The following is a 21,205-nucleotide window of genomic DNA, read 5'->3' as shown; positions in this document are numbered from 1 at the left end:
CTATACTGAGATATACTCAAGCCTACACACAGATCTACATATAGTTCACTGCAGTATCAATCAAAATAGTAAAAGACTGGAAACAGCAATGCAGAACTGGTTAAAATAAGTTACACACAAAATCCATTTGTACAGTGGAATATTATACAGCTTTTTAAAAATGTGAGATATATAGAAGGCTCTCCAAGTTCTTTTGTTAAGTGAAAATAGTAGGAGCCCCACTTTAATCAGAAATAGAGGGAGGACAGCCCACGTGGCTCAGCAGTTTAGTGCCGCCTTTGGCCCAGGAGTGATCCTGGAACCCCAGGACTGGGTCCCATGTCCGGCTACCTACATGGAGCCTGCTTCTCCCTCTACCTGTGTCTCTGCCTCTGTGTGTGTGTGTGTGTGTGTATCTCTCATGAATAAATAAATAAAATCTTCAAAAAAAAAAAAAAAAAAGAGGGAGTGGGAGAGATTAGGAAAAAGATACTGGAGAGAGACATCCACAACTATACGTACAGAATATCCTCTAACTTCAGTAACCTTTGGAAAGGGGGGTAGTTATAAAGACCAAAGACTTGGGGGACCAGGATCCTTACTTTTTCAAGGTATACCACCTTTTTGTACTGCTTCAATTCTATCATGTTTATGCCTCCTTTTCAATTAAAAATATTTTTAAACATTTTTTAATTTTTTTTAATGTAACTAAGCACTACAGAATAAAAGATGTGGGAAAGAAAGATCAGAAGCAGTAATTAAGACCCTTTAGGTCTACCTATCTCCTCCATGAAGCATTCCCTAACAATTCCAGTTGAAAATGACCTTTTCTTCCTCTGAACTTTTGAACCACTTATATTGTTGCAACTATATTTTTTCAATTATACTTATTTCTCAGCTAGATTATAAGCTCCTAGATCACAAAGAGATTTTAATGCCTACAATACTTAGCACAATTCTTTGGAGAACAGTGATACTGAATACAAACATCTGACAACTTACAGGACTGTCAGTCCTACAGCATTTGGTAAATATGAATGCATGCAAGACCCAGACATGATTTATCTGGGACAACTCTATGAGGGAGACATACATCCCAAGCAAATCCTTAGGACTCTAATTTTATCCCAATATCCAAATAGAAAAGCTGACCTGAGGGACACCTGGGTGGCTCAGCAGTTGAGCATCTGCCTTTGGCTCAGGTTGCTCAGGTCCTGATCCCGGAGTCCCTGACCCAGTACTACATCGGGCTCCCTGTGGGGGGCCTGCTTCTCCCTCTGCCTTCTCTCTGTCTCTCATGAATAAATAAAATCTTTAAAAAAAGAAAAAAAGAAAAACTGACTTGAGAGTTAGAACTCTAGAAACTTTCATATCCAAACACCAAGCATTTGAACTTAATGAATATATTTGAAAAAATAATAGATTTAAAAAAAAAAAATAATAGATTTCAAAAGCTTAAAAGAAATGGTCCCCACCTCAAAAAATTGACAATTTGACTGACTCTGTCCTACCAATCAATACTGACTCCTGTGCATGTGAGGAGATAATAAAGACTCATATCCGAAAATAAGAACTATATTTTCAGCTGTGGTGGCCTAGGAAATTTACTTAAATAGGATCTGAACTGGACCTTGAAGACTAGGCCTAGATAACAAGGGAGAAGAGGCAGAAAGCAGCAGTGTGATTGACACAAGGGACAACACAAATAGGAAAACTGAGTTTAAAAAGACTATGTTAACAACTGATACTAGGTTAAGGAGGATTGTACTCTGCAGATTTATAAGCAAAAACCGTAATCAAAATGATGTTTACTAAGTACAGAGATGGGGATCCCTGGATGGCTCAGCGGTTTAGCGCCTGCCTTCGGCCCAGGGCATGATCCTGGAGTCCTGCGATCGAGTCCCACGTCAGGCTCCCTGCATGGAGCTTGCTTCTCACTCTGCCTGTGTCTCTGCCTCTCTCTCTCTCCCTCTATCTCATGAATAAATAAAATCTTTTTAAAATAATAATAATAATAAGTACAGAGAGGACTTAGGGAAAGAACAGAGACTACTTTGAAAGCTGTTACATAACCTAGAAATAAAGGGCCTGAATTACAGTTTTAGAAATTTTTTTTTTTTTTTTTATGATAGTCACAGAGAGAGAGAGAGAGAGAGGCAGAGACATAGGCAGAGGGAGAAGCAGGCTCCATGCACCGGGAGCCCGACGTGGGATTCGATCCCGGGTCTCCAGGATCGTGCCATGGGCCAAAGGCAGGCACCAAACCGCTGCGCCACCCAGGGATCCCTACAGTGTTAGAAATTGTAATGAAAATATATTTAAGGGGTGCCTGGGTGGCTCAGTCAATTAAGTGTCGGCCTTCAGCTCAGGTCATGATCCCAGGATTGTAAGATTGAGCAGGGAGCCTGCTGCTCCACTTGCTTGTGCTCTATGTCAAATAAAATCTTTTAAAAAACATATATGTATACATAAATATATTTAAGAGAAATATATCAATAGGATTCTGAAAAAACAAAACCAGGTTTATTCAAATCCACTCACTTAACACATTGAATATTTAAATGACCAAGTCTTAAAATGCCTTACCTCTGAATTCTTGCTAATGATCTCTCACCAACAGAAATTGCTCACTCCATATTAAAATCTTACTCATTCTTCAAAGATCTGCATCCAGATCACCTGGTCAGAAGTAGTCCCTTTCCCCCTCTGAACTTCTCCTTGACTTCATAAGCAAAATTGATTGCCTTGTACTGAAGTGATGTGAATACCTGATTGATTGTGTGCACTTGGAGGTCAAAACCTTAACTCTCACAGTGCCTTAAACACTACAAGCTTAATAAACACTGGTTAAGTATGTGTGTACGGAGAGTGGGCAAGCGCCAAACAGTAGCAAATTAAAGATGATTAAAGCTTAAGGCCTCATGGCTAAGAGAATGGTCTTAGGAAAAATCAGTTTAAAAAGTAACATTTGGGAAGATTTTGTACTTTGAGGGAAGAAAAAGAAAACTGGAATTTACTGGACAAGTTCACAATTCCAGGTTCACCTAACTTGGGATCCATCTACCTTCTACCAATCTAGATGTGGTTGTGCACTTTGAAAGTAGCTTCCTGAATTCATTTTACTGATTCCTGATAGTACTCTTAAAACTTAGTATAGTAATAGTCTTATTACATGAAGAAGATACTATATTACTGGCCCTCCAATGGATGCAACATCTGTGTGCAGTTATTTTTCTCACTAGCAAAGTTAGATTTTCCTAGATGCAGCCAAACACTTGCTCTGACAGTAACAGGGCCAACTACCTTGGCTGGGATGAAAGTCTTACAAAACACCATGAACCTAGATGAAGCAGAAGGTGTTTAGACTAACGACACAATTTGGTGAAGAGAATACTGGGTAATCCTTAAAACATTTTCAAATAAAGTTGCCAAATTTCAATCTGGAAACAAAATCAAGCTGATACAGCTACTCTACAGTGACTTAAATTCAATAATCCATTTCACTGATGACAGTTTTACTGAGAGTAAAGAAAAATATGACTTTATTTTCTTACAACAGAAGGAGGGGGCTGAAAACTCTCTCCCCCTCCCACTTACAAAGGCACACGTGTGCAGGCATGCACTATGCAGCTCGTAGCATATACTACAGTGAAGTCAGGAGCTCAGTCATCCACTCCAAACTGATGAGTCAGCATTGACAGGTTACCATTATCTGGTATAAAGAGCGTAATCCATTTAATGTTTGACCAAGAAAACATAAATATAAGGCTATTCTACATATCTATACAATGCTTTAAGTTTATAGAATTTTCCAATATAATGAACCTTGGAAGAATATATACTCCACCCTCTTTGTTTTATAAATTTCAAGAAAGACCTAGGGATTAATTTGCAGGAAGCTTACAGTACTAGTTTACAAATTATTCTCAATTCTTCACAGGTAAGTATCATTTTCAAAGTAACAAGCAAACAAATGATACTGATTAGGTAACAAAGGGGAAATATTCAAAGGCTTTCACATGTAAACTTATATATATACATATATATGTTTATTTTTATTCATCTCTACACTCGTTGTGGGGGTCGAACCCATGGCCTGGAGATCAAGAGTCACATGCTTATCCAGTTGAGCCAGCCAGGTACCCTGAGATTTTTTTTTTTTTTAAAGTTGTTTTAAAACCAAAGTATGATCATGCTGTTCTTTCCACCAGTAACAACTCTCATTTATAAAAATATCAGTTTAGGACACTTAGATTATGATAAATACTTCCTCTCAAAGTAAAAATAATTTGGTTTTAGATTTTACTTAAACAGAATAGTAAAGAATATTTACTCCAAAAGCCTCTCCTTTTTTTTTGTTAGAACTCTTTCTTCCCCTCCCCATGCTTTCTCCTCTTTTGTGCTCAAGTTCTCAAATGCATAAGATGGAGGAACAATACCACAATGCAACTGCAGGCTTCCTGCCTACTAGCCAGTCATTATTCTTGACTCAAGAACTTTCAAAACACTGCTTGGGTTGCTTTGAGATTCCCTCTTTCAGATTTTCCCTCCTTCATGGAACATCTACTTAAAAGAATGACTTCAAAAATGTCTTGCTGCACCCAATCACAACTCTCTAAACAAAATAAAAATGCTAGCCTTAGATATGAAGGTGGGATACAAATGCCTTAAATTCGAACACCAATTTCAAAGTACAGGACAGGAAAAAAAAGTATTTCTGGCCAAGCATTATAGTACTTTTCTCATTAATCTTGTTTCTGAAAAATTCATATTTATGACTACTAAACTACCATCACTTTTTTTTTTTAACATCATTCGGATCTCTATCTCAAACTACACTGTAATCAATGGAAAAGTGCTACCCTAATTATAACTGACAAAGTAAAGTTCAAAACAAATTGGAGTATACTCATTTATTTTTTTTATTCATTTATTTTATTTTTTTTTTAATTTTTATTTATTTATGATAGTTAGTCATACAGAGAGAGAGAGAGAGGCAGAGACATAGGCAGAGGGAGAAGCAGGCTCCATGCACCGGGAGCCCGACGTGGGGTCCGATCCCGGGTCTCCAGGATCGCGCCCTGGGCCAAAGGCAGGCGCTAAACCGCTGCGCCACCCAGGGATCCCTTATTCATTTATTTTAAAAAGCTATCAAGGGCAGGAAAAATTACCAGCAGCAGTCACCTGGAAACCTAGGGAATTTCCCATTTCCTCTGACCACACTTTGATGGTGGCAGTAGTACTTAAAAATTTATTTGATTGTTGAGATAAACCAATGGAGCTACTTTATACTGAGACATGGGGGTGTTGGGAAGGGGGATAAATTATATGCCCAGTTCAGCATAAGTTCTTTCCTTTTTAAAGGCAAAAGCATTAAATATGAAAGTCAAACACATTGGTTTACGAGTAACAACTTGTCAAATTGTTACAATAAAAATTTTTCCAACGCCTCTAACAAAAACAAAAAGACTAATCTATTTCAAACAATATTCAAAAAAGCTCAATTCCAGTACAACAAAATAATTTAGCTAGTCCCCTGGAGTTTGTTATAATGGGATTTAACCTGAAAACTCAACATTCAATTAACCATGAGGCTTATCCTAATTGAGGATTATGCTGACTTCTGCAGTCTTTTCCCATCTATCCATCTACCACTCCTACTCAGCTGCCATAGCTACCAAAAGCAAAGCCCCAGGGAGCAGTAGATTATCCATTACTATGTGGTACCCATGCCAATATTCCCTTTTCATTCTTATGTGGATGATGAAGAGTTAAATTTAGTAATCTAATCAGCCTAATTTCCAAAAAGTGGAACTTCAGAACCCTTACTCATAGCCTCTAACCAAAGAAATTAAACATTTTAGAAGAATACCTTCATAAGTGAAGAGCAGACAAGAAGTTACCCTTCAAAAACAAGTAAAAAAAAAAAGTCACACTTTCCTAGAACATATTGATAAAAAAAAATTAATGGAAAAAATAGGGCACAGACATCCTAATGAAAACTAGGAAAAAAGACTAACAGAAAAGACTAGTCCATTTGCACTTAAAATATTCTTTGAAATGCATAAAATCCATTTGCCAGATAGGTCAGACTTTCCTTTGCCTATAAGCCACATTTACTACAGTTAAATAAACCTTAATTACGCCCCCCCCCCCCCCCCCCGGCCTAAACTGACCTAGGCCAGCAGAACCTACCAAACTGAGTTAATGCTGACAAAGTTGGAACCCAGCAGTACACAGTCTAAGAAGATTATCCAGTTTGTGGATAAATCAGCCTCCTAGACAGCGCAGGTCTTCCTTTCAACTCCTGCTGTGTATCTTCTGGCCATTTTCCTGTTCATTTAACAACTCTCTACCAGAAGGTAGGAAAGGGAAAGGCGATTAAATTCAAGTCAATTCCATCATTTGTTAGGAGCTGAAAATAAGGTTAGACTCAGGATAAACTGCACCTTAGCCCAAAACAATCTCCCAGAAATCCTATCAGAAAACCAGTGGACTAAATGAATTTCTCTAACAAACACTAACAAAATGAAGGAATGAGCCTCATTACAATAGAGCCCCTCCTCCACTTTAACAGAGAAATGTTCATTTTGTAATCCCCTCCTCTGACCCCCAAAAAAAGCACTCAATAAAATGGAAGAAAATGCCTATATTTTACTGCAGTACTCAATCTCAATGCTATCCCTAAGGATCTAAATTAATATACAGTCACCTATTTCTTTAATCTGATGAACTATAAGAAGGAAAGTAAATATGCATTTCCAATACTAATTTTCTGCTCCCAGAGCTTTAACCACTCAACAATAAAAAAAAGAATATTCTGCACTACAGAATATATAGTAAGTTCAAACCAAACTAGGACAGGTCCTGTCTGGTTTAACCTATGAGAAACTTGTCAACATGATCAACAACTAGTTTTTCTAGTCCTATATATCATTAGAGTAACAACTGCATTAAACTGTGGTCACTTTCCAGTGTAGACAGCCACTGGAGGCTACTCATTCCAAACTTGCAACAAATCAAGTTTTCAAAAGTAGTCTACATCTTCAGGCCAAGGCTCGAAATTATATACTCTAAAAAAAAAAAGGTAAAAAGAAACCCTAAAGCCATTTATTTTAATACCAATTCAGCATAGGACAATAGCAGTTTTGGTTTTCTATCTTACCCTACAGACCAAACTAAAATATTCTTAAAATCTTTTTTAAAGAATTCTAAAAAACATAGTCTTTAAAAAAACTATTCTAGGGATCCCTGGGTGGCGCAGCGGTTTGGCGCCTGCCTTTGGCCCAGGGCGCTATCCTGGAGTCCCAGGATCGAATCCCGCGTCGGGCTCCCGGTGCATGGAGCCTGCTTCTCTCTCTGCCTGTGTCTCTGCCTCTCTCTCTCTCTCTGTGTGACTATCATAAGTAAAAAAAAAAAAAATTTTTAATTTAAAAAAAAAATAAACTATTCTAGAATAATACAGTTAAAAAAAAAAAAAAAAACTTTATACTATGTCCCTGACATAGTAAGAAAGTTTATTTCAAAAGACCCATCAAGAAGGTTTTATTAGGGATCCCTGGGTGGCGCAGCGGTTTGGCGCCTGCCTTTGACCCAGGGCGCGATCCTGGAGACCCGGGATCGAATCCCACATCGGACTCCCGGTGCATGGAGCCTGCTTCTCCCTCTGCCTATGTCTCTGCCTCTTTCTCTCTCTGTGTGACTATCATAAATAAATAAAAATTTTTTTTTAAAAAAAAGAAGGTTTTATTAGTAAGTAATCATCTCAAAAACTATTTTTTATTTCGCATCTCCTAGAAAAAAGATCCAGGGTCCAGCAATACACTCACTCCTTACTGAATAAATTCTAATTTATTTGTCTAGAGATGGGGCAGGATTTATTGAAATACTGTTATATAGGGATAAAAATTTATCCCTGATATGAGAAATAACGCATACCCGGAAGGATACACAGTATACTCAATTTCAAAATATAGTGAATTTATTTAACACAATCCCTAATAGCCTAAACTCTAATGTCACTGAATTTTTTTTTAAGATTTTATTTATTTATTCATGAGAGACCGAGAGAGAGAGAGAGAGAGAGAGGCAGAGACACAGGCAGAGGGAGAAGCAGGCTCCATGTAGGGAGCCTGCTGTGGGACTCAATCCCAGGTCTCCAGGATCGCCCTGGATTGAAGGCAGCACTAAACCACTGAGCCACCCAGGCTGCCCATCATTGAATTTTTTTAATGAATTGTTAGTGTTGGTAAATTTAAAACCACCATTCTAAAACTTACAAAAATAGAAATCCTGTTAATTATGCTGAGGCTGTTTTGTATTTTTGAAGCCTCTGCAGGTAAGGAATATTTTACCTTAGTATTTCATACAACTGCTCTAGATTACAGCTTCCCACCTATTCTACAATCCTCATGTCCAAAATGTAGTTCTATATGCTAGAGGCTGGCATACGCCTCTATTTTTTTTTTAATACTGATTGGACAATTAAGTCACTTCTACCAATACATAAAATACCACTATAATTTAGGATCACAGGCAACCTAGATTACTGCTCATTTAAATGCAGAACCTGAAGCAACCTCCAGTGACAGGAGCTATAGTGTTCAATATCATTTTACATGTTACAGAGGCTTCACCTTACATACAAACAATGAACCCTGGCAGCCTTCTTCATCCTAAAGCCCCACAGATTGTTACTTCTTTAAAGGTGTTGGTAGTATAGAAGGCAACATAAGCAGTGTTAAGTTCAGAAGCCTTTTCTTAATGGCTATCAACATTTGTTCAAGAGGAGTGAAAAGAAAACATTATTCCCACCACATTTTCCCTCTCTTCTGTTCATTTTATTTTCCTGCTTTTGGTACCCAGCAAGATTATGTTTCAACTAAAAATCTTAAGATAATTATTCCAAACACCAAAGATACTCCAGAAACCAGCAGTAGTCACCTACTAGGAGCCTCCAAGGAGCTCAAATTGGAGGGCTTACCGGAGAGACTCATTTTTCAATGTTTGTGTACCTTTCCAGTTGGATTTTATATCTGGTATAACTGAGCAATAATTTAAATTTTTTCCCAAGAACAAACATTTCATGAACTTCCAGATTTCTGTTTAACATTGTAGTTTATGCAGCATTCACAAGACCTGTGTTTGGGGGTTTTTTGGTGGAGCTTTAAGGTTGGAGTTTTTGTTGGTATTTTTTTTTCCCCCCTTTTGGTTTTTTTTTTTCTTTTTTTTTTTTTTTTTTTTCCGTCATCCTCTATACAACCTGCTGCAAAGCATACAGAAGCTTTTTTTTTTTTTTTTTTTCCTTTGCAGCCAAGGGCCGGTTAGGTGGATCCGAGCCCAGGCATTTAAATCAAGGAGATGCATGCAGCAATCTCACTCAATACTACTACCACTCACTCATCTCATTCAAATCCATTTAAACCCACTGCAGCAAGACAGCTGGTACTCACTCGCCTTCCTGTTTCTTTACGGTACAGGCTTAATAACAAAAACAGGTTGGCTTTGAAGCGCTGCTCAAAAACTGCAAAAAAAAAAAAAAAAAAGGAAGTCTTCACATTCGCGAGGGGGAGGGGGGAAAAAAGTTTCGACTTCGGGAGAATTTCATACCTTTCGTGTCATTCCATTTTGGAATCCTGAACTCCTCCTGCTAAGTGAGGTTTTGCAACGATGCTTTCTCCCTCTCACGACTGCTCTTTTGGTTAACTTTTCCACCCCGAGTGCCCTCAAACTAGAAGCAACTAAGCCTTCCAACGGCTCCTGGCTTTTTGCTTGTGGTTTGTGCTGTGTTGTTTTTTGTTTTTTGTTTTTTTGGAGGGGGGGGGGTGTTTTCTGTTTCGTTTTTTTGTTTTTTTAAGGCATGTGCAAGACAATTTAAATCATCACAAACTGAACCAATGTATGGGAAGATGAGAGATGGGGACGAGGTGGTGGTGGAGGGGGGGGGGGGGGTAGTAACTAGTGATAATAAAAATAAAAGACAGCCAAAGCGCCCAAAATCTGATCCACCAACTTCCCACTTGCCATTTCCCCAACCTTCACAGCAGAGGTAGAGGGGGAAAAAAAAAAAAAATGCCTTTTCACGGAGAAAAACTGTGGAGAACCTACCCTTGGCCAGAATGAAATTCCGCAGATAACTCGAGTTAAAATATTAAAAACGCCTCTCAAGTGCAGGAGAGAGAAGAGCCGCAAAACGCAGGGCGACTGTGAGCGCGACTCGGAGGCTGGCGGCTGGCGGCAGGCGTGGGGGTCGGTGGGGTCCGCGCCCCCCCCCCGCCCCCTAATTCTCCCGGAGAACTGCGGGGGCGCTGAGGCAGCGGGAGGAGGGGGCGCGGGAGCGTCCTGAGGCAGCCCCGGGGGCTGGGGGGCGACAAAACTTCAGGGACGGGAGGGCAAAGTGGGCCCCCCACGGCCCCCCCCAGCCCGTCGGGGCGACCCCGCCGCGTGCGGACCCCTCAGACCCCCGGGCCGGCTGCCGCCCCACCTCGGCTCCCCTTCCCGGCCGCCGGCCGCCCCCGGCTGCGGGGCCCCGACGCCCCGAAAGTACCTCAGCGCGCCCCCCCCCCCCCCCCCGCCCGGCGCGCCCCTCAGCGCCTCAGCCGAGCCGCAGCCGCCGGCTCGCGGCAGCCCCCGGACTCGCCCTCTTTCCCTCCGCCTCGCACTCCACCCCCTCGCCCGCCACCGCTCCTCCTTTATCTCCACTCACCGCCCGCCGCCATTTTCCTCGCAGCTCCGCTTTAAATCGGAAACTCGCCGCTCAGCCCGCAGCCGCCGCCACTGCCGCCGCCGCCGCCACCGACTCAGCCGCCGCGGCCGCCGCCGTCGCTGTGGAGGGGCTGAGGCGGCAGCGGCTGGAGCCGCGCGCGGGGGCCTCCGGGATATGTAGTCCCGAGGCCACGCCCAGCACTACCGGTCCCAGGGGGCCTTGCGCGGCCGGGCTCGCGGGGCGCGAGGGCGTGGTGGTGCCGGTGGTGGTGCTGGCGGTGGTGATGCGGCGGACCCTCCGGCCGCTCTCCTCCGCCCCACTGCCTGGCAGCTGCGGCGGGCGCCGGAGGACGATAGTACAAGCCCTAGCCCTGCCCTTGATCTTGTCCCACTTGCTTTCGCCCCGTGATATTTAGCATTTACGAACCTTTTATTGTGTGCCAGGTACCGATCCTCAAAACAAGCATCCATCCCTTTGGGGTCAGCTGTTCAGATGAGCAAACTGAGGCACAAGGTCAGAAGACACCAGGTTGTTCGTTAGATGCTAAAGCCTCTGGCTGAAAGGTTGTTTGGCAATAGTGTGTTCACTGTATGGTCAGTCCGTGTCATCCCATGAAGTAGCTTGCTTTGCAGTGGACGCAACTGGAAGACACCCCTAAACCGAGAGATCTTTTTTTAAGATATTTATTCATTCATTCATTCATTCATTCATTTATGAGAGACACACAGAGAGGCAGAGACATAGGCAGAGGGAGAAGCCCGCTCCCTGCAGAGAGCCCCATCCCAAGACCTTGGGATCATGACCTGAGCCAAAGGCAGAAGCTCAACCACTGAGCCACCCAGGCATCCCCTAAACTGAAAGATCTAATACCAACACTATGGCTTAGCCTCGCCAATAATAGATCAAACTGACATGTGTCTCCTGATATGATGCAATGGGACCGGCCCTATGCCCCCTCTGTAGTAACCTTGTCCCTAAAAAATAGCTAACCTGAACCCAACTAAGGAGAAACAATCCAACAAACCCAGAATGTGGAGCATGCTACAAAACACCCTGCCTGGACTCTTAAAAATATCAAAGCAGGAGAAGGGTGAAAACCAAACGCATTAGGCAAGCCTCGATTAGATCAAGGGTTTTTTTTTTTTTTTTTTCCTTAATGTAAAAAGGACTTTGGGAGGGAAATTTTAATATGGACTACGTATTAGATAATGCTATTGAATCAGTGCTGTGTTGCATGTGAACGAATAGAATAAAATAACCGCCTTATGCTCCACCACCACCATTTCCCACCTGGACTGTGGTAGTAGCTTCCTCACTGTTCTCGGTGCTTCCATTCTAGCTTTTCTACCTGGAGTCTCTTCTCAACATAGCAGCCAGAGAGATCCTGGTAAAAACCGAGTCACTTGAGGTCTGTCACCCAAAATCTTTGCAGTAACCTGCAAAGCCCCACATAACCTTTCTCCTCTTGGTCGTCTCTCATTTCTTGTCCAGCTCACTGCTGTATTTCGGGTCCCCTGGCCTCCTTGGGGTGCCCTCCAACATGCCTAGCACACCCTGGCCTCAGAGACCTTGCATTTGTTACTTCTTCCTAGTTCACTTCTTCCCCTGGAAAGTTTACATCTCTCCCTCCCTCATCATCTCCATGATCATTGTCCAAATGTCACTTCTTCGGTGAGGGCTTCCCTGACTTTTCTATTTTATAAAAATCTTATTTATTTATTTATTTATTTATTTATTTATTTACTTATTTATTTTTGAGAGAGAGAAAGAGCATGCATGAGCCCAGGGGAAGGGACAGGAGAGAATCTTCAGGCTGACTCCCCTCTGAGCACTGAGTCCCACACAGGACTTGATCCCATGACCCATGAGATCACAACCTGAGCCTAAACCAAGAGTGCAACACCCAGACTCCCAACTGAACTAAGCCACCCAGGTACCCTGATTTCTCTATTTTAAATTCCTGCCCACTGCAATCCCAGCTTTCTCTATCCCTCTTCCCTGCCTCATTTTTCTTTGTAGCACTTTTTATCATTGGAAATACCATGTATTTTTGTTTACTTATGGCATTTAATATCTCTTTTCCTCATTAGGTTGAAACTCCTCGAAGGCAGGGCTTCTGTCTCTTTTGTTCTCTGGTGTATTCTCAACACCCCCTACATCAGCAATAGTACACACTCAGACAGTATATGCTATTGGGTTCAACAGGTAATAAATACTATGTTAGATGTTGAGAATCCGGAGATGAATGCTAAGACCCCACATGAACTTTCACTTGAACAACTACAGCTGTCCTGCCACCCTCCTTGATTCTCCCTTTAGTAATCCCATAAACCATTCCCCATACAGTAGCCAGAGGGATCTTTGAAAAATCACATACTAAATGATGTTGCTTCCAACCTGAACATATTCCAGTAACATCCTATTGCATTTAGGATAAAACCCAGACCCTAATTACTCGGTGTCTCCTTCCCTCTCTGATCTCAGATAATACATCTTTTCTCATTTCTTACTCCATGCCAGACACTAACATTCCTGATGTTTCCTGAGCTTTCCAAGCAAGCGTCAGGTCCTTTCACTTACTATTCCATTTGCTGTCTGGAATTTTCATTCTTTCTAGCTGGCTCCCTATTGTCATTCAAATCTCTGCTTCCTGTTGTCATTGGGGTAGATCTTCTAAACCATAAGCTCCAAGAGGGCAAGACATTTGTTCAGTTCACTACAGTGTCTCTAGCACCTAGATTAGTGTCTGGCCTATAGTAGCTATTTAAATATTTGTGAAAGAGGGCACCTGGTGACTCAGTCAGTTAAGCATCTGATTCTTGGCTTCTGCTCAGGTCATGACCTCAGGGTCCTGGGATCAAGACCCACCCTAGGTCTACCCTCATTAGGGAGTCTGCCGGAGATTCTCTCTCCAGCTTCCTCTGGTTCCTCCCCCCCATCATGTGCTCTCTTTCTTTATCTCTCTCTCTCAAATAAATAAATATACTTTTTAAATATTTTATTTATTTATTCATGAGAGACACAGAGAGAGAGGCAGAGACATAGGCAGAGGGGGAAGTAGGCTCCCTGTGGGGAACCCGATGCAGGACTTGATCCAGGACTCCGTTATCACACCCTGAGTCAACCGCTGAGCCATCCAGTCGTCCCTAAATAAATCTTTTTAAAATTAAAAATATATATTTGTAAAAGAAAGAAAGAAAGGGGAAAAGAGGGCAGCCCAGTGGCTCAGTGGTTTAGCGCTGCCTTCAGCGCAGGGTGTGGAGCCTGCTTCTCCCTCTGCCTGTGTCTCTGCCTCTCTCTCCCTCTCTTTCTCTCTCTCTCATTAATAAATAAAGTCTTTAAAAAAAGAAAAAGAAAGAAAGAAAAGGGATGAGTACTGGGTGTTATGCTATATATTGGCAAATTGAACTCTAATAAAAAAATTTTTTTTTTAAGAAAGGGGAAAAGAAGAAAGAAGGTAAAAAATAAATCAATGTGTCAATCCTATTAACATATACATATGTTCAGCTCTCTAGGCTCAGACCTAGTTTGCGGCAACATGACAAAACACACCAAGTTTGGAATCTGGGGTAAATATGGGACCATTATGGTGCCTCCCATAGGAAAACGATGAAGATTGAACTGAGCCAGCATGCCAAGTACACTTGGTCATTTCTGTGGCAAAACCAAGATGAAAAGAGAAGCTGTGGGCATCTGGTGTTGTAGTTCTCAGGTGAAAACGGTAGCCAGTGGTACCTGGACCTACAGCTCTGCTCCTGCCATCACAGTAAAGTCAGCCATTGGAAGCCTGAAGGACTTGAAAGACCAGGAGAAGCTCTACTATGTGAGACATTGTAAGCCTATAATAAATGAGTTAATTTATGTAACCAAAATATGTACATGTATAAAAATACATATGTTCACAGAAAGTATAACTGATATTAACAATTAAAAAAATAAGTACAGGGGCACCTGGGTGGCTTAGTGGTTGAGCATCTGCCTTCAGCTCAGGTCGTAATCCCGGGGTCCTGGGATGGAGTCCCGCAACTGGCTCCCCCCTGGGAAGCCTGCTTCTCTCGATGCCTGTGTCTCTGCCCCTCTCTCTGTGTCTCTCATGAATAAATAAAGTCTTTTTTTTTTTAATGTACAAAAATAGAGAGTGAGGCAAACCATAAGAGATGCTGAACTCTAGGAAACAAACTGAGGGTTGCTAGAGGTGGGTGGGGGGAATGGGATAACTGGGTGTTGAGCATTAAGGAGGTCACTTGATGGAATGAACACTGGGGGTTATATGCAACTGATGAATCACTAAAATCTGCCCCTAAAATTAATAATACAGAATATGTTAACTACATTGAATTTAAATAAAGAATTAAAAATATATTTAAATACATACATGTTGTTTGAGAACCCAAGAATAGACCTTTTAACTCAAAGGATATTGGAAAAGGCTTCCAGGAGGAAGCAACTTCCGTGCCGACTTTGGCAGGGTTGTTTTAAAAAAAAAAAAAAAATTATTTATTTTTTGAGAGGGTGCATGAGCAGGGGCGGGGGTGAGGGAGCAAGAGAAGCAGACTGCCCAATGAGCAGGGAGCCCAACTCAGGAGTCAATCGCTGGACTCTGGGATCATGACCCAAGCCAAAAGCAGATGCCCAACCAACAGAGCCACCCACTCGCCCTTTGGCAGGGTTTTATGGAACCTGTACATAATCCCATAATGAGTGACATCTGGGAAACAGTATTCTAGACAAAAATCTAAGCCAAATGAGTGACATACTCTAGTAAAGAGTCTGTAAAGATGTCTGCTATCATTCCTTCCTGTTTTCACAAGCTACTCCTCCATCAAGAGGTAAGCTTTATTTCCTCTTTCTTAAATTAGGGTTGCTTGAGAACTGTTTGATGAATGGAAATGGTGGAAATTATATGATAGGACTTTTAGCTCATTCCTTACAATGATTGACAGCTTCTGCTTCCTTCCTCATAGACCCCAGCCACCATGTTATGGGAACCCCAAGCCGCAGGGAAAAAAAAGTGAGGCACTCCAGTCGACAGCCTCAGTTAAGATCCCAGCTAGTAGTAACTGCCAGCCACATGAATCAGCCTTTTTGCACAGTCCCTGGGCTCAGAGGACTATAAGAGTAGAACCACCCACCGAGCCAAATCAACCTGCAATATCCTGAGAGATAATAAAATGGTTGTGCTTTAAACCTCTGTATTTTGCAGTGGTTTGGTACACAGCAGTTGATAAAACACTCTGCATGTGTGGACTTTTGCTGATCTGTGGCTGAGAACCTTCAGTAGGCAGGAAGAGTAGTCTCAAATCCTGAAACTACCTCAATAAAGTTGCCTTGGCCTAGGATACATAGAAGCAGAAACACTGCGAAGATGAGATTAGAAGGTCACCTAGCTAAAGCCCTCCAGAAATCTTTCTTTCTTTTTTTTTTTTTTTTTAAGATTTTATTTGCTTAGTTGACAGAGAGCACAAGTAGGGGGAGCAGCAGGGAGAGGGAGAAGCAGGCTCCCCACAGAACAGAGAGCCTGATGTGGAGCTCAATCCCAGATCCTGGGACCATGACCTGAGCAGAAGGCAGATGCTTAGCCTACTGAGCCATCCAGGCGCCCCTGCCTACAACATTTCTGATTTCACAGAGCCTCTGCCTCCATTCTCCTAGGGTGGATGCTCACTTCCTCAAGGGCAGCTGTGCCAGTCAGGGCTCTTGGGTTGCAAGCAACAACAATAGAATCTGGGATGGATTGAAATGACAGGCAGGAACTCAAAGAATCAAAGGGAAGGCTAGAGGACCAGGCCAGAAATCCAGAAATGTCAGAAACAAGGGGAAAAAAAGGTACTGATTATCTTTTCCAGAACCAGCAGTAAATCTAGAGATCAAATTTTTTTTTTTTTTCTATCTTCTCATCATCCTATTCCAAGACTCAAATGCCAAAGAGGAATTCAGGGCAGCCCTGGTGGCTCAGCGGTTTAGCGTTGCCTTCAGCCCAGGGTGTGATCCTGGAGACCCGGGATCAAGTCCCACATTGGGCTCCCTGCATGGAGCCTGCTTCTCCCTCTGCCTGTGTCTCTGCCTCTCTCTGTGTGTGTCTCTCATGAATAAATAAATAAAATCTTTAAAACAAAACAAAACAAAAAAAAAAACAAAAGAGGAATTCATCCAGGAGTGCCTAGATGGCTCAGTTGGTGAAACATGGGACTCTTGCACTCAAGGTTGTGAATTTGACCCCCATCATGGATGTAGATTACTTATAATCTTTAAAAAATTCAATTGGTCTAGCTTGGATCATATGTTGTATATGCAAGTAACAGGCTACCAGACCAATAATCATACTAACTAGCTTACCTACATCTTACTCTCAAATGATTCAAATGGGGAAAAATACACATACACATACACATACTCGGAGAGAGAAAGTGCTTGTGAACACATGTGGCATAATTTTACCAAATAGTAAATCAAGAGGCGCCTGAGTGGCACAGTCAGTTAAGTGTCTGCCTTGGCCCAGGTCATGACCCCGGGGTCCTAAGATCAAGCCTATGTCTAACCCTGCATCAGGCTCCCTGCTGAGTGGGGGTCTGCTTCTTCCTCTCCCTTTGCTCTTCCCAAACTGCTTGTGCTCTCTCGAGTGCTCTCCCTTTCTCAGATAAATAAAATCTTCAAAAAATATATTTTAAAAAATAGTAAACCTAATTTATTGTACTATGGAAATTTTTCTGTAGACTTGAAATTTTCCAAAATAAAAAAGTTTGGGGGAAAAGAACTTCTGGCAGAAAAAAAGATAATACTAGCCAGCATTCAAAGAAACCTTAGATTTACCAGACATAACTCAAAGTCCATTATATGTATTAATTCATTTAATCCTTGTGCTAACCCTTAGCAGTGGGTCTTTTACTATCTCCATTTTATACCTGAATATTTATGGAGGCATTGAACAAGTTAGTAACTTGCCCTAGGGTATAAGCTACTAAGTGCTGGAGTCAGGAGGATATTAACCCAGGCTCACAAGCTCATGATCTTAACTATTATGCTTTACTGCCTCTCCATAGATGCATAAACAATAAAGACATTTAATTGCCCCATATAATATGTCTAGAGGTAGACAGTTCCAGAGTATGTTCATCAAGAACCAGAATGACAGGGCGCCTGGATGGCTCAGTCTGTTGAGTGTCTGCCTTTGGCTCAGGTCATGATCTTGGGGTCCTGGAATCAAGGCCAAGTTTGGAATCCCTGCTCAGCAGGGAGTCTACCTCTTCCTCTCTCTCTGCCTTTCCTCCAGCTCATGTTCTTCCTCTCTCTCTTTCTCACTCTTCTCTTTCTGACTCAAATAAATGAATAAAATCCTTTAAAAAAAGAACCAGGAGGTTACAATCCTTCTGCTCCACCACCTTCAGCATACTGGCTTCTGTCCTTAGTTTATAGCCTCATGGCCACAAAACGGCTGCCACAGCTGAAGGATCACATCAATTCACATTCCAGTTCAAATGTAGGAAGCAGAGAAGTGATTGAGTGTCAAGAAAGATGCTATATCTCTCCACTTGTCTTTCAGACATAAAACTCTCTCCTACCATTTTCCATCTCCCCCTTCACTGCCCCCTGCCCCCACAGCAAATGTCCCCTTACAGCTCATTGTAGTGTAGATATAGCCCCATGCTGATTCCCTGCTGCAAGGAGATCTGGGAATCCACTCATTTACTATTTCAACCATGCACTTTGAGAAGATGAGTGAACATTTCTTAGTTGTTTGGTGTAGCCCAGAGCTTCTGCTTTTGTCCCTGCCCTCTCACAGTCCCCTGCATTCTTCCTTCTTTTATTGTGTGACAATATAGCCTAGTGGTTAAGAATGTGGGCTTTGGCACCCACTGCCTGACTTGCTTAGCTGGTTCTGCTGCTTATAAATCTGTGTGATAATGACTGGTTGCCTGAACTTTCTGTGCCTCCATTTCCTAAAATGGAAACTAAAATAACCCTATTTCATGCCTGTAAAGATTAAATAAAACAATACAGTGAAAGAAGTATCAAGCACAAAATATACTTCCAATAAATGTTAATAATGATAGTGTATGGCAGTTCCAAACTTGGGGTTTGCAGGGATTAATACCCAAAGGTTAGTAACAATTTCCTCCTTTTCCCCCCATTTTGCCTCCTTATATTTATTACAGTCTGAAATTGCCCTGCAAGTGAAAATAGATTGCTTGGGTGGATACTAAGCCCTACACATGCCTAAAACTCTGTTTTGAAATACCTGATCTGAAAATGAGCTGGCACGTATCCAGATTATCCAGATTCCACCCCAGGCTATGTGTACTCTGAACCTCTCCACTTGCTAGGGAGGACGCACAGCTGAGGGGGGTCAGACAGCAGAAGAAACTTGGAATCAATGAATGCTTTATTTGTTGTTTTGCTGAAAAGGGGAAAACCCCTTAAATGTGAAGCATCACATTTAAGGCAAAGTTTTAGTTAGTAAAAAGCAGCCTGAGCCTTCTGACTCAGAGTAACCTTGCTCACAACTCTTGCTTTAAACCTACAACAGGGGTCGGTGACCTGTGATTTTTGTTCCAGACATGTCGCATGGACCAGTTGAAATTGGCACCTGGGCTGGCTGCCATAGGCTTGCGCCTCCCCACACCCTGCAAATGACTCCATGCAGGTGGAAGTATCTTAAGCCCAGCTCACTTTTTCCCTTTCTTTCTTTCTTTCTTTCTTTCTTTTCTTTTTCATTGTCTGTTCGTTCGGGAGGTTTGGATTGCTTGCGGTGGGGCTGTAGTTGCGGTTTGTCGTTCTGAGTTGATTCTTCGTTACTTCTGGGTCTTTTTCTTTCTTTTTTTTCTTCTTTCTGTCTTTCTTTCTTATCGTTCTGCCTCCGTTCTTCCTTCCTCCTTCTTTTTCTTTCTTTTTCTTTCTTTCTGACTTACTTATTAAGTGTGTTTGCTTTGGGAAAAACTTGTTTGCTACCAAATGCTTAAGAAGTACCCATTGTGGGAGCACTAAAATTTAAAAAAATTTTAAAAAAAGCACTGACAAGGATGAGGTAAAATTGGAACGTTCATACACTGCTGGAAGGACTGTTAAATGCTGCTGCCATTTTGGATAACAGTTTGGCAGTTCATCAAAATATGAAACGTAGAATTGCCATGTGATCCAGCAATTCCACCTCTAGGTATATTCCCAAGAGAAATTAAATTGTTAAGTCCACTCAGGGTGCCTGAGTGGCTCAGTCCGCTAAGCATCTGACTCCTGGTTTCAGGTCAGGTCATGATCTCAGGGTCGTGAGTTGGAGCCACAAGTCAGACTCCTGGCTCACCACAGGGTCTGCTTGAGATTCTTTCCCTCTCCCTCTGCCCCTCCTGCATGTGCCGTCTCTCTCTCAAATAAAAAAATAAGTCTTTTAAAAATAATAAGTAAATAATAAAACATAAGTCCACTCAAAAACCTGTACAGAGGGAATGTCTGGGTGGCTCACCAGTTGAGCGTCTGCCTTCAGCTCAGGGTGTGATCCCAGTCCCAGGATCGAGTCCCACATCGGGCTCCCTGTGGGAAGGCTGCTTCTCTCTCTCTGTCTCTCCCTGTCTCTCATGAATAAAATAAATCTTCCAAAAAAAAAAAAAAAAGCTGTACAGAAATGTTCATAGCATAATACTCAAAAGTGGAAACAATGGGCAGCCCAAGTGGCTCAGCGGTTTAGCGCCACCTTCGGCCCAGGGTGTTATCCTAGGGTCCCGGGATCAAGTCCCATGTCAGGCTCCCTGTGTGGAGCCTGCTTCTCCTTCTGCCTGGTCTGTGCCACTCTCTCTGTCTCTGTGTCTCGTAAATAAAATCTTTTTTTAAAAAAGTGGAAACCAATCCCAAGGACCATCAACTGATGAGTGGTACAACAAAAATGTTACCCAACTCAATGGAATATTATCAGGCAATAAAAAGGAATAAATGCTATAACATGTGTGAACCTAAAAACATACTAGGTGAAAGAAGCCAGACATATATCACATGATTACATTTATATGAAATGTAAAGAATTGGCAAATCTAAAGAAACAAAAAGTAGGTTAGTGGTTGCTAGGGACTGGAGAATAGGTGCATGGGGGATAGCGGCAAAAGAGGAGTACAGCATTTCTTACCCGGGGAATGAAAATATTCTGAAATTAAATAGAGGTAATGATGGTGTGACACTATAGTTATGCTAAAAAAACACTGCAGGCTACACTGTGAAAGGGTGAACCTTATGGCACATGAATCATATCTCAATAAAGCTCTTTTTTTTAAGTGCCCATTGTGGTTAATGCAGTTGTGAAATTAGTAATTTTCACAACATGTTTGGGGATACAAAAAGAAAAAGGTTTTAAATAATGGTAGAAAATCAGAAGATACAAAACAAAGTAAAAAGAAAGCCTCTCCTCACTCCTGTTCATTGATCTTCCTCTTTCCAAGGATACCACCGTCACCATTTCCTTTTTTCTGTTTCTTTTCTTTTTTTTTTTTTTGAATATTTTATCTTTAAGTAATCTCTATACCCAACATGGGACTCAAACTC

The 21,205-nt window shown here is 41.9% G+C and overlaps 1 protein-coding gene across 6 annotated transcripts in view; it reads right to left on the bottom strand.

Moving 5' to 3' along the window:
- Positions 1-10,818, bottom strand: part of NCOA3 (nuclear receptor coactivator 3) — a 145,542-nt gene extending 134,724 nt beyond the window's left edge. For 3 of the 6 annotated variants that reach the window (XM_038572536.1, XM_038572541.1, XM_038572537.1), the window contains exon 1: positions 10,685-10,818. The gene's annotated coding sequence lies outside the window, so the exon portion shown is untranslated. Of the gene's footprint in view, positions 1-9,431; positions 9,503-10,684 lie in introns of all 6 variants that reach the window. The other 3 variants (XM_038572538.1, XM_038572539.1, XM_038572540.1) reach the window with 2 other exon arrangements.
- Between the last annotated feature and the right edge of the window lie 10,387 nt (positions 10,819-21,205).

This window comes from Canis lupus, chromosome 24 (genome assembly GCF_011100685.1).
Source record: "Canis lupus familiaris isolate Mischka breed German Shepherd chromosome 24, alternate assembly UU_Cfam_GSD_1.0, whole genome shotgun sequence".
Lineage (NCBI taxonomy): Eukaryota > Metazoa > Chordata > Mammalia > Carnivora > Canidae > Canis > Canis lupus.
Note: the sequence above shows the minus strand (reverse complement) of the source record. Positions and strands in the feature narration are given on the sequence as shown.